Below are 14,174 nucleotides of genomic sequence, written 5' to 3' on the forward strand. Positions count from 1 at the left end.
GAGTACCTAAAAAGTAGAGATGGGAGTTTTGTTTGTTATGTTTCCATATTGATACAGATGAAGTATTTTTTTTACTAATATTGTATTAATTGTAAGAAACATTTCAACACTCATTTCAAAAAAGTATAGACTTGGTTTCAGATTGAGCTATTTGAACATACCCATGCCATATTGAACTGCAGAACTAAAAAAAAAAAAAATTAAAACTAGTTTAAGGCACTGAACTGCAGAATACCATAGGTTCTGTACTTGAGGTAAAACCCAAGTTCACCCTTACTTTTTGTCTGAAGGGACTGCTAGACCGTGAAACAAGGAAATAGAATTCAAAATGAGTATAGTAATCGTACTTGGCTGCTAGTCAGAAATGACTTACACAAGCAGCTAAAGCCTCAGAAATCTGCATACAGGTCACCTCTGGTTATTGGTCAAATATTAAGCTGTGCTAGTACAGGACAAGACCCTGTAAAAACCAGCAGAAAACACAATTCTGGGGATATAAGACTTGCATGGAGATGTAAAAGATCGGACAACATTGCCAGTCACTGAAATTGAATCATCCAGGGTTAAGAGACATTCACCCTTAGCAATCAGGGAGAAAAGACCATGCAATTTGAGTTGGAACACACCCTACAATGAGGGTTACTCTAAACCTATCTTAATAAAAACCAGGTAATGCAACACTATATTTACTGTCTATTACCATATAACAAAGCTGTACAAAGGGAGACAGAAACACAAAGCACACTCTATAATACCCATAATGTATAATAAAAAATGGTAAAGGCTGCGAAGAAACAGGAGCAGATGACGCAGAAGGAAAAAAATATGACACAAATGATGGAATCAGCCACCGGTGGTTTCTAAACAGCTAGCAGTAATATATTCTATAATAGGGAGAAAAAGAGGGGTGCTAGGCGTGAACAGCCAGGGAATTTCACCAGTGAAAACAGTGAAATGCAAACTTTTTAAAAGAAAAGAAAGAACAAAATGAAAATTCTGGAACTGAAATGAAATTTCACCAGACAGATTTAGTACATTGAATGATATAGGACTATCAATAAACTAGAAGGAAGCTTAATTAAAAAAATTATCCAAACTGAAAAAGGCAGGAAGGAAATGAAGATGACTTCAGTAATCTATGGGATGATATCAAGAAGACATGCTAAAGAAAATTATTCATGTTGAAGAGAACAGACACCAGATAGAGACTTGGACCTACTAGAAGGAATAAAAAGCACTAAACATGCTAAAACTGTGGGCATGTTTAAGGCTTTTTATTCTGCTTTCTTAATGTTTTAACAGATAATTGGACATTTAAACCAAAACAAATGCAATATGTTTTGGAGTTTATAGGCTATGCAGAAGTAAAATGCATCACAACAGACAGGGAGTGAAGAAAACAAAACAAAGTATACCACTGTCAAGTTTTTACCTAATATCTAAATGCTTTCATATTAATTCATCATAGAACTTTGGGGTGCATGTTGTAGTCTCTAAACCATGTTAGAAAACAAGCAATGAAGCTGATACAATGGAATAAAGAACCTACACTTGTTTAAAGGATGGCAATGAAACAGGAAAAGAGAATAAAGAAGTGGTCCAGCTAGACAATAGTTACCAAGATGAGAAAGTTGAAGTCAAATGTATCAGTGATTTTGTTAAGTGGAAATAGACTAAATTCACCTACAAAAAGCAGAAATGGTCTGACAGGGCTAGAAAAACCAAGAGCTAAGGAAATGCTTTTCATAAGAATTGCATTATACTAAGGACCCAGATATGTAAAACACATAAAGCTGCGAAGTTGTGCTAGTTATATCACAAATATAAGGACAAAAACCCACAACAATACCAGGTCATAATATCAGACAAGGTAGAGTTCAAGAGAAGAAATATTATCAGGGACAAAAAGGGAATACTATAAAAATAGGTGAAGCTGGTGCCAGTGGTTATACCTATAAAACTGTATACTCAAGCTTGAAAAGCTCAGTCTGAAGCCAGTTTGGGCAGAAAAGTTCACAAGACTCCAATTAACCTGAAAAATGACAGTCTTGAGACATGGCTCAAATAGTAGAGCACCAACTAGGAGCAAGCAAACCAAGGGGTCAAGTCCCAGGACCGGCACACAAAAACATATGCACACACCACACACACACACACACACACACACACACACACACACACACACACACACACACACACACACACACCTCCTTCTCCTGTCTCAAATTCTTGTTTTATCTTGTTCCCTCTGACAATGGTGGGCAGAGGTTTTCTTAGTGAAGTGGTTAGAATGCATTCCAACATGTTCCATAGAAACACAGCTTTACCTGTGGATGTTAATCAGAGCAGACTAACATTTATAGATCAAAAAGGCATTCTGGACACGTTTTCATCATATTATAATGAAGTGTCACTTTATGTCAAATGGCAGCTTTCATTCCACGTAAAATTTATTTTTGTTATTTCTATAGTAGGACAAAACCTGTTGAGAATAAATTTGTAAGGCAATAGAAATTCTCTAAGGATGATAGTCAGTTGGACTGAAACTAACATTTTATAATTAAGGTCACTTAAGATAGTCCTGTCTTCTTTTTTCTCCTAAAAAATAACTCTAGGCATCAGGTCATAGAGTGATGCCTTTCACTCAAAGTAAGAAGGGATGTGTGAGTAACTGGACCTTGTTCTGATCACTGCTTCTACATTCTCAATGTTATAGATGTTTTATTCCTTAAAAACAGAATTATTACAGGGTTTAATTTTGATATCTTGTCTTTATCATTTTGGAATACTTTTATTCCAACAAAGAAACCAATTCAGTTCTATGGCCTCTGAATACAACTTGACAGGTTATGGATTTTCATTTTATTTCTCTTGTTTTCTCTTTTTTTCACGTGTGTGTGTGTGTGTGTGTGTGTGTGTGTGTGTGTGTGTGTGTGTGTGTTGCTAGGGAATCAAACCCAGTACCTTGTGCATACAAGGCAAATATTCTACCACTCAGCTACATCTTCAGCCCCTATGCCTTTCATGTTTTAAGGAAAGGATTCATCATGTGGTCCTTCACTGTGTGGATGGAGGATGGGAATCTGGAGGGAGGCAGGGTTCCCTTGAACTACCGCAGAGACCTTCCAGCTACACTGACAAAAACAGGTGATTGGCAAGTATCAGATTAAGCCTTCACAGGGGTGTCTCAGACCTTGAATCTAGTTATGAAGCACTTTCCCCCACTGATTATTCATATAGATAACCCTACTAGATAGATAGATAAATAAATAGACAGACAGACAGACAGATAGATAGATAGACAGACAGACAGATAGATATCAATGCACAGTGACCAGTAAGGAAGAGGTAAACTATACTGTCTAAAATCTGATAAAGCCAGATGTGAATATATCTTCCTCCCAGGACTCTTGGTCATTTCCCTGATTACCTCAATTAAACACACACAAATATGTATGTATGTGTGTATGTATGTATGTATGTATGTAGTTTGTTTTTGTACTGAGGCTTGGATTCAAAAGCTCACATTCTTATTTAGTGTTTTCTACTCAAGGCTGGGGCTTTACCACTTGAATCAAACCTCCACATTCAGCTTTTTGTTGGTTAGTTAGAGATATAAGTGTCTCATGTACTTTTCTGCCTGGGCTGGCTGCAAACCCCAATTCTCAGATCTCAACCTCCTGAGTAGCTAGGATGACAAGTGTGAGCCACTAGCATCCAGTGTAAACATGGTGTTTATTTGCAACCAGGTAAATGACAAATGAATGTGAAAATGTGATTTGTTCTATTTTTTTACTGATATCTTAGGCAAAATATACTTTGCTCCATTAGAGGGCCTCTAACCTTGCAGGAGAGCTCACAGTGCTTATCAGCTAATTAGTAGCATCCTGGATGATGAATTCCTACAATCAACTCATAGTCATATATGGATAAATATGAGTCATAGAAGTGACAGACATATAACCTAATAAACATGAATGGAACCTTTTGAAAGGCAGTGGAGGGTATGGGCAATCCCCTATGGAGGACAAGGTAGTAGGGGCTTTGGGGCATCTGGCAATGTTCTACTGTAGAACTATATAGAACTAGAATGTTCTATTACTAGAACTATATTAAGTATGCATACTTAATATATATGCAACTACCTATATTAAGTACATATATGTTAAGTACAGACAAATGATTAAATGAATCTTCATGATCTATGCACTTGTTTTTTCTGACCTAGGGCTTGAACTTAGGGCCAGAGAGATCTCCCTGGGCTTTTGTGCTCAAGACTAGCACTCAATCACTTGAGTCACTGCTCTACTTCTAGCATTGGGGATGAGAGCCAAGGGACTTTCTTGCCAGAACTAGCTTCAAACCATGATCCTTAGATCTCGGCTTCCTGGGTAGCTAGGATTATAGACATAAGCCAGTGGTGCCCAGCTTTATGCATTATTTGAGTTATGTGGTTCTTCAACTTAAAGCTAAAGAAAAATATTGAAAATTAAAACTATTACACGATCTAAGCATCATGAAATTCTGGAACTCTGGCTTGCTCAGCCCTATATTCCCAGTACTCAGAACTGTGCCTGGCACACAAAAAGGACTTGACGTGTACTCTCAAGTTACACACTGTGGAAAAACAAACAAACAGAAACTCTAAAACCCACTAGGGTTAATGAGCTTGATGTAATCTCTTCACAACGGGTATATAAGCATTACCCCATGCACAAGAAATATATTTAATTTTGGTATATTAATTGTACAATAGTAAAGCTGGGGAGGAAGAAAAAATTAAAAATGACTACTCCACAAAGATGAAAGAGATGATATAAATAGTAAAGGTTTCCTCACTCCAGTCTTCCATACTTCCAATCCTGCTTTTGAGAAAAGCTTAACACCACAACTTTCTCCTTCTGCTTTAACTTAGTGGTTTTCTTTCTAAGTTCAATAATATGCATATCTTTACTTCTTGTCTTAGCAGGTGTACAGACTACATTCTTTCTGTGACAGGTGAGGATTCAGTTCACACTGCTACCACATTTGCTTCATCCTCTTCCAAATCTGAATCCATTTAGAGTTCAAATGTTGAATTTTATATTCAAGTTCTGTCTTAAACTTGCCATCAATTTCTTTGGAGAAATAGAAATGGGAGATCCTAGCTAATAATAAACAGATGAAACCTCGGAAACAGCTGGGAAGTTAAGATGAAATGAGTTTGGGACTACAAAAAAAATAACTCATTGTCCTCAAAATAGATAATTCCTCATATCAATGCATGGATAATCAAAAATTGGCTTTGTACCTATTCATGCAATTTCCTTGAATGGACCTGTCTCATTTATAGAAAACCAATGCCTTCCTCTTAATACAATTATAAAAGTAACAAGAGGTGAGCATTGTTTTAGTCTAACCTCTCATTTTCTTTTGCAGAGAGAAGATAGGACCTACAGAAGTTGAATTAATGTACCCAGGATCTTGTTGGCTAATCAATAGCACAGTTTTATAATATTTTGTTTGTTTAGTTACTGATTCATTCAGTAAACAACTGCGTTCTGTGTAAATAAAAAGTAAATGAGTAAAATCCTCATCCTCAAAATGTTTCTCTTCTGGGCCACATAAGAAGTCAAGAGGACCCAGAATGATACAACACAGCCCTTTACTGGAAAGGTCAAGCAGAGAAATGATGGGAGAAATGATGACTCTTGAAGGCAGAGTGGTTACCAAGATGGCGAGGAGGAGAACAGCATACACAAAAGCATCCGGAGTCAGAACGCAGGTAACCGATATGGATGATTTGAGAACCGGGATGAATGAGCAATGGCAGAGACAGGTCAAGAATGCAGGGTCCAGCTTGTGAAGACAATGGAGATTCACTTCAAAAAGAGAAGGACACGGTTAGTCTTGCACTTGAATAGGCAAGCTATGATACTGGAATGAAGTAGGAGCAGAAGATGGTTTTCACCAGGAGACAAGGTGGAAGCAAAAGCTAGAAATGCAACGAGGAAGGCATGGACTCTGGGGTTGTGGAGGGTAATGACACAGTTTGGTGACTGAAAGAGAAAGGGAGTACAAAAAGAGGAGAGCTCCTGGGTTGGTGGTGTGAGGTGCCTGGTGAATAAATGACCCATAGTTGGCCAATGACCCATATTCTCCATGGGTAAGGGGAATTGGAAGGGAGATGAGTTAGTATTAGAACCCTAATAGGAACACTTATGTAAAGACACTGAAGTGTATTAGTAATCAAACTTTCTTCTGTGGCTTTCCCTAAAGGGTTAGACTCCTTCAGCTTACCAGGTATTTAGCAAATATAGCATGACTACCTAAAAAGTATCACCCTTTTATTTCAACACAGGATTAAACTACCTCTCTGAACAAGATGGACGATTACTTGACTATTTGAATAATCGTCTGAAAAGAAACAGAATACTTTCTCCACCCATCATAAAAGAGAACCATAATTGCAGGGTAAATGACTGATAATACAGTGTTTTAAAATAATCAGGAAATATTTAAAAGGTTATATGTGATAATTAAGTTTAGTTAAATGTCTCCAATGGAAAATTGGGTAAATGCATGGAGAGAAGCCATACAGATATTATGTCTAATGAATACTATAACCTGGTATAAGAGTAAGAAAATGCATTGAATTGTTGTTGGCTCTTAATTGTTGGCTCTTAATCTTAATTGTTGCTCTTAATTTCTCAGTCATACTTAGTCTCAATTTACTTCTAACATGCTTTTATAATGTGTGAAAGATTCATTGTTCCTTTATATCTCCATCTCTCAGAATGTATCAATATGTACCAATCAAAATATATTTTCAGTTCAAATCAGAATAAAAATAATATTTTTTCATTTTATGTTATCACTTTAACAAAAATTCATGGAAACCCTCAGGTTGTTTTTTAATATCAAACTCTTTCTGCAGAGGTGTGCTCCACTTGACACAGGTCTTGTTTTATAGTTCAAGTCTGCAAAATGGAAATCTACCTTAGAAACCCTAGTGAGCCTCCTGCATGCAAAAAGATTCACATCAAAGAAAGCTGCAATAGTTTTACTGTCTAACATGCCACGTATGCATTTCCCATGTAATTTTGACTAGGACATTAAGAATTAGGACAAAGTTAGAACTTTGTTTTTGTCCAGAGGCTGTAGAATAAACCGATCAGGCTATGGGACATTCTCATCAAGGGAACATCAAGGGAACCCACAGGTAGAGTTACCTGGGGCAAGTTTACAGTGCAATGGCTATATTATATTTAATAGCATATATATGCTATTAATTTCCCAAGTCATTGGCAACAATGTATATGCATCTGTACACTAATTTTAAACTTGGACAGATGCTGTGAGTGATGTGAAGAGAGGTGAGAGTCACAGCAAGAACTAAGTGAGTATCAGCCAACTGGACTAAAATGTGCAGCAGTCAATCAACTAGTTTTATCTTCCTCCTACTGTTTCTCAGGGCTTCTGGAGCTACAATAACATTAGGGTGGGAAGAAGTGTTGCCACTCTGCCTTTTTCTAATCCAGCTGGTTTATTCTATTTCCTAAGTTGTATCCACAAGGCGTAAATGGTCACATACAGAGTCTCAAGGTCAATTTTCTGAAAATGCTACAAACTGAGAAGTAATAAACCTCCTGGGGAGGCTCCAGGTTATACAGTGTTGTAAAATCATTAAAATATGAAATCAGACAGGACAGCAACCTTAACAACCACAGATTTGTGGGGGAGGTCATATTTACTTCTGAAGAGCAGAACATATTTGGCTTTTACTCTTTAGTTGATTAGTTTAAATAGTTCTTACTTTGAATTGGGATGCAGTACTTGGATTCTTGTTTCTTTTCTCTCCCGGCTCCCCACTTTTCCTCTTGGAAATACTGGTATTGAAATCACAGTTTCAATGGAGAAATTCTAATTATGCACAGAAGCACCATTTATCATTTCGATTACGTTATTAGCTTGCTTGACAAATGTCTACAAAACTCTGAAACTGAAAGGCACTTTTCCAGTTCATAAGATCCTGTTTAGGAATAAAATGTTTCTTTTTTGGAAGACAGTAGGTGTTTTTTAATAACTTACTTTTAATAACTAATCTGTGCATGCAATAACTGCATTTTCCCAACAAAGAGCTAAAAGTAGAGGTGTAGCTCAACTGGTAGAGATATGAGTGGAAAAACTAAGCAAAAGGACAGGAGGTTCTGGGTTTTAGTCTCAGTACCAGCATTGTTAACAAACAAACAAACAAATAGCAACTATGTGTTTGGCTTCTTTTGTACCAGGCAAGACAATTGAAAAGTGCTACTCTTTAAAAAAAATAATGCAAGCCGGGCGCTGGTGGCTCACGCCTGTAATCCTAGCTACTCAGGAGGCTGAGATCTGAGGATCACGGTTCAAAGCCAGCCCGGGCAGGAGAGACCGTGAGACTCCTATCCCCAATAAACCACCAGAAAACCGGAAGTGGTGCTGTAGCTCAAGTGGTAGAGCGCTCGCCTTGAGCTGAAGAGCTGAGGGACAGCGCCCAGGCCCAGAGTTCAAGCCCCACGACCGACAAAAAAAAAAAAAAAAATGCAAAAGAACTCCATTCTTTTTATTCATCCAAGAAACACAATGCTAAATGGCAGCTATTTCTTTTCAGTACTGATATTATTTTTACAAGCTGGAAGTATTTGGATTGATTTTTTTCAATTACTATTTCGTTTATTCCTTATCATTATAGGCTCTTTTGTAGAATACGTTACATATAATATTTACATCCTTCTTTGAAGTTCAAAGTGCTTTTTTATTTTAAATTTAAAGAAACAGGATCTGTAGATAGATTTATAGCTTGTAATATCGGTTGAATTATGGGTCACAATCAAAGCTAGTTATAAATAAGTTGTTTTGTCTAAAACTAAATGAGAAGTGAGCAATTTATAACAGATAATTCAACTGTGTGTATGTGTATCATTATTCCAATTTTAAAATCAGGCAACAAGTTAAAGCAGATGAAATCTGTATTGCTGATAATTAAACCTGTGTTGGTTGCTAAACAAAACATAAGGGCTTAATAAGTATAGATTGCTTTCTAAAATTTAAGATACAGTATTTGTGATTAATATTGTAAACAAATATTTTTTCAGCCATAATTTCTACTCTTGTGATTTCTATTAGCTTTTACAAACCACCTCTGATATTCCTTGTACATAGTAACAAATCATTTCTTGTATTCCTTACGTATAAAACAGTTACATTTTAAATTCTTCATGGTGAGCCAATGAAGTCTTATTTTATGACTTATTTTCTACACTACTGGTTGATCTTCAAGGTCGGGTCTACTAACCCCATCTGAAAAAATCCAAGGGAGTGTCTTAACACTCTCTAACACAGTATAGGTTAAAAGTATGAAGTAACTGCATCACCATAAACAAAATATTACTGTTTTTTCCTTAAAATAGTGAAAGTAAAGCACTGTATACATACTAAGGAGATCATACAAACATCTATGAACTTCACCAAGTTATGTCTTACACACATACTCATCCTTCCCTCCTTCTCTTTCAACATACTTATAGAGGACACTTCCAAACTTTCTTTCCAGAGGTTAAATGCCTGTAATTCTTTAAAACCAAGCTGGGCACTGGTGGCTCTGCCTGTAATCCTAGCTACTCAGAAGGCTGAGATCTGAGGATCATGGTTGAAAGCCAGCCCAGGCAGGAAAGGCTGTGAGACTCTTAATTTCCCATTAACCAGAAAACCAAAAACTCAATGTGTTGCTGTGGCTTAAAAAGGTAGAGCACTAGCCTTGAGCATAAGAGAGCAGAGAAACTGCCCAAGCCCTGAGTTCAAGCCTCACAACCACCACCACCACCACCACCATCACAACAACAACAATAACAACAACAAAAAGACCCACCACATTTCCTTAGTAGTCACAGAATTGGTCCAAAGGGACAATATGCTTCTGCCTAATGATTGACCTGCTCCCCTCTAAGAATACTATAAATAGGTTCAGTATTGGTACAAGAGGACAATCACAACTAAAAATGGTATAAATTGCTCTAGTATGCTTTACTGGACATCAAGAAGCAAATCATCAGTTAGCCCTGACCATATATAAATGTAGATGCAGGAGAAGAACATCCTAAAGTGTCTTCTAGCACTAAAATCCCATTCTTCCTTCTGCTATCTACATGGTTCTAATATAACAATTCCATCACCTTACATAAACTCATTATTGTAAACAGAAAGCCACTATGTCAACCAAACAAAACAATCTTCCTACTGAAAGAAAAGTTCATGTGAAATTCTGCATCTCCATTGATTTATATACATCCATTCCTGCTAATTAGATTCCTATGAAAAGCACACGACCCAGCATGAACTCCAATGGTTAAACTATCTGCACTGCAGAGAAACTTCCTACTGCAGTCATCTCTATGCTCTGGAGAGCACATCTACTAATAAATTCTGCAGACAAAAAAGATGACGTTTTGAACATATTATAAAAAAAAATCCAAGTAGGGCTGGGGGGGGGGGGGGCTAACTCAGCAGTAGAATATACCTGAAGCACTAGGCTCAATCCCTAGTACCCAAACAAAACAAAACAAAATAAAACAAAACACACACACCCAACAAAAATCCATATGGTAACTCTGAATTTGTTTTAACTTAGTGTGTTCACATATTACCTACTTTTCTTTCTTTTCCCCAAGTTCAAACTAATCGAAGGTTAGGAAGTAACCACTTCCCCCCAGAAAGCCAGAACTTTCACCTCTTCTCAGTAGGGGAATCCCTCTCACAGATTAGGTAAAAATAAATAAATAAGGCTCATTGGCTGAATATTCCAGCTCCTGTTCACTGCCAGTTTCTTATCTAGACCTCCTACCTACCACAATGAGCAATCCCTTCAAGTCGACAGAGTAGCTTACTTCATCAATTACCTGCAAGTCTAAAAGCAGTAGTAAAAACAGCCTGCAGAAACACTAGCATCTCAAACTAGCATCAACAAGAAAAATGTCAGGAACACGATCACTCAATCTAAAATTATGTCTCTCTAAAACTAGTTAGGCTTTAACCAACAGCAACTCGGGTTGCCAGAGAAGATCTTGTTTAAGAGGTAGAAGTGAAAAAGGAAGTTCAAAGATCAAAGCAGTGCTTATGGAGGGGAAGGACTAATGTTGTAGGCAGACTCCAGTGTTCACTGAGTTTGAAAAGCAGGAATGTTTATACAGCTCAAGACATTGCCACTTGCAGAACACAAGCTACAACAGACATAAAGCAAAGATAACAGATAGTTAAATCACCACCAACATTTAATAGAATTAAACTACTTTTCTTGAGAAAGTCAATTTTGAAGTGGGTTACTTTTCACTAGCAAGTAGGATTTCAGTTCCAGCATGAAATCTACATATAATGTACCCTCCTTTGTGTCTTGGTTTGTTCAATAGGCTGAAAACTTGTAAGACATTTTATCTAAACCAGAAAGAGAGAGAACATTTAAGAGTCGCAGGTGGGTTGGTATGAATGAATAATTTCAGAAGATGTCATGGTTCTATTCATATTATATATGTTCTGTTTGTTTTAACAACTCAGATGATAAATGTAAAATACTGTAGGAAACAGTTTTTTGTTTATTTTAATCTTCCTAATTTCATGAGCTCAAAGAAATACTTTGCTTTGATTTATTTTTAGTTTTATTTGTGCATGAGCATGGTGCCGCCAGTACTGGTGCTTAAACTTAGGGTCTGGATGCTGTCCCTTAGCTTTCTCTCTTAAGGCTGGTGCTCTATCACGTAAGTCATAGTTCTACTTCTAGCTTTCTGGTGGTCAAATGGAGATGAGAGTTTCATGGACTTTCCTGCCTGAGGGGGCTTTGAACCTCAATCCTCAGATCTCAGCCTCCCAAGTAGGTAAGATTACAGGCATACACCAACCAGCATCCAGTTGGTTTTAGTTATTCACATCATGGTTAGTATATCCAACAGTAAATGGATTTATCTCTAGAAAAACATTAAAATCAAGAAAACAGAATACTTAGTTAAGGACTTTATTTTAAATGAGCTTTCCTTTTAAGGTTTTGACATCTATAAGGGCAGTTTAAAATGCTCAGGAATATTTGGTGGAAAAATCTGCTGGAAAGCTCATTCCTGAACATCTTGCTCTTAAGCATTAGCACTTACCAAAGATCATCAAAGCACATAGGGTATTTTGACACCCTGGTTATTAAATGTTTTAGTAATACCATAATCAAGTCTGTTATGACTTTGTAGAACAAAAAAAATGAGCTAAATAAATCATTTCATAAACAGCAATGTTAAGCCGTATTTAACGAAGTCCCCCACCCCACAATTGTCTTCACTCTTGACCAAATTGTTGATAATGAAGTCTCATTGAAGTTTCAGAACCGACCAAGAAATCAAGGCTAATACCTGGATCAGTGTCTATTAGAAGGCCATCAGGAAACTCGTATTTCTATCATTATTTGTTCATACCATTATTGTTGTTTTAGAGGACATGCCCAACACATGGTGCCACCGTCCAAGAGTTTTATGTAATCAAGTGTCTAAAAGGTACTACAAGTAGGCAATTCGTTCTCAAATGCCAGGCCCTGAAGGATCAGCAGCAGGTAGGCCTTCCTTATTCTTTTGAAAATTAATGTACAGGGTTTCTAGCAGGTGAGTGGGTATTGTCATGCGACTGTGTGTGTGTGTGTGTGTGTGTGTGTGTGTGTGTAAAGTGCAGACTTCTCTTACAAGTAGGAGAAAGAGGCTGAGGTTTTCTCTCCTCCTGGGGGGGAGGGTGCTCCGGGAAGGGCTTTTCCAGCCAGGAGGGGGGTCAGGCACTTCTGCTTTCATGTCATGGAACGCCCTTAGGTGAAATCTGGCTCTGCACTGCACCAACCACCTTCCCCCTCTCCCCGCGCCAAAGCGCACCCCATCTTCTCACAGCCCCCCCCCTCACCCCTACCCCCAGCGGAGGGGCTGGAGTCGAGATTAAAAAGAAAACAAAAAGTTTGCAAGAGTTCCCTCGGGGGTGGCGTTCCCGCCTGCAGAGGGGAGAGGAGACACGCCGGCCGGCCGGCCGGGGAGGCCGCGGCCTGGGGCCCGGGCAGCCCCGGCCAAGTCCGGATGTGCCAGGTCCCCCGGCTCGCGGGTCCCTGGCGTCCCTCAGGTCCTGTCACGCACAGATCGAAGGTTCCCCCCACCCCCGGGCCTCCCCCCACCAGCGATCGTGGCCTGCGGAGAGGCGGGAGGAGGGACACCGAGGGGGAGCTGGAGGGGTGGGGGGCGCACGCGGGGCGCGCGTCCCCGCGTGGCCCCCCACTGGCCCGCCGGGAGTTTCTGGCTTACCCTGGTGGCGAGGCGGCGCGCGGCCTCTCCGCGCCTGCGGGCCGGAGGCGGTGGCTGGAGGCCGAGGCAGGGCCGGGGGGCGATCCCGAGTGCGGATCGGGGGGGGAGGTCGGGGTGCGCGGGGGTGGCGGGGCCGAGCCGGGCGGGTCAGCGCCGCGCCATGTCCGCAGGGCGGGCGGAGGGGAGCGCAGGGCGCGCGGTGGCCGGGCGCTGGCCGCCGGGGCTCGGGCCTGGGCGGGCGCCGGGCTCTCGGAGCCGGGTGTCCGGGGCTGCTCGGGGCGGGTGGCCGGGCGCAGGCCGAGGGCGGCGGCGGCGGCGCTGGCTCGGGAGCGACGGGAAGGGCAGGGGAAGCTGTCAGCGCGTCGCCGGGCCGCTCGCTCCGGTGGCGAAACCTCCTCTTCCTGCCGGGGCTCGCGGCTCGACTTCTCTCTCGTTCTCTCTCGCTCACTCTCTCACTTCCTGGCTGGAAATTCCCACTGACGTAGAGAGAGGAGACAGACAGACGGACACAAGCGCGCACGCCGCGGGGGCGGGAGGTGGGGTCGCCGCCGGGGGTGGGGGAAGCCCGCACTTTTGGGGGTGCCTAGCACCCCTTCCCCCCCCCCCCCCGGGCCTGCCCTTCCCGCCCTTCGGGGACCGCTGGGCGAGGGGTGTACGCATTAGGTGGCCTTGGATGCCATGCCGGGGTATCCTGCGGGGGGGGGGGGTGGTCCCCGACTTCCTGACCTGACATTGCTGAGCCCCGAGGGCTGGAGCGGGTGGGGACACCCCCAGGAAGCCATTGTGGGGGCGAACTGTGGAGGCGGCACGCAGCCTGGAGGTGGAGGCTGGGGGGGGGGGGGGCTGTAGAATGGG

The 14,174-nt window shown here is 40.8% G+C and overlaps 1 protein-coding gene across 1 annotated transcript in view; it reads right to left on the bottom strand.

The window, feature by feature from the left end:
* Nfkb1 (nuclear factor kappa B subunit 1) overlaps positions 1-13,479 on the bottom strand; it is a 117,162-nt gene extending 103,683 nt beyond the window's left edge. Inside the window, exon 1 of the mRNA XM_042701767.1 lies at positions 13,320-13,479. The gene's annotated coding sequence lies outside the window, so the exon portion shown is untranslated. The remainder of the gene's footprint in view (positions 1-13,319) is intronic.
* Between the last annotated feature and the right edge of the window lie 695 nt (positions 13,480-14,174).

Source organism: Dipodomys spectabilis, unplaced genomic scaffold, assembly GCF_019054845.1.
Source record: "Dipodomys spectabilis isolate Male_0828 unplaced genomic scaffold, ASM1905484v1 ptg000297l, whole genome shotgun sequence".
Classification (NCBI taxonomy): Eukaryota; Metazoa; Chordata; class Mammalia; order Rodentia; family Heteromyidae; genus Dipodomys; species Dipodomys spectabilis.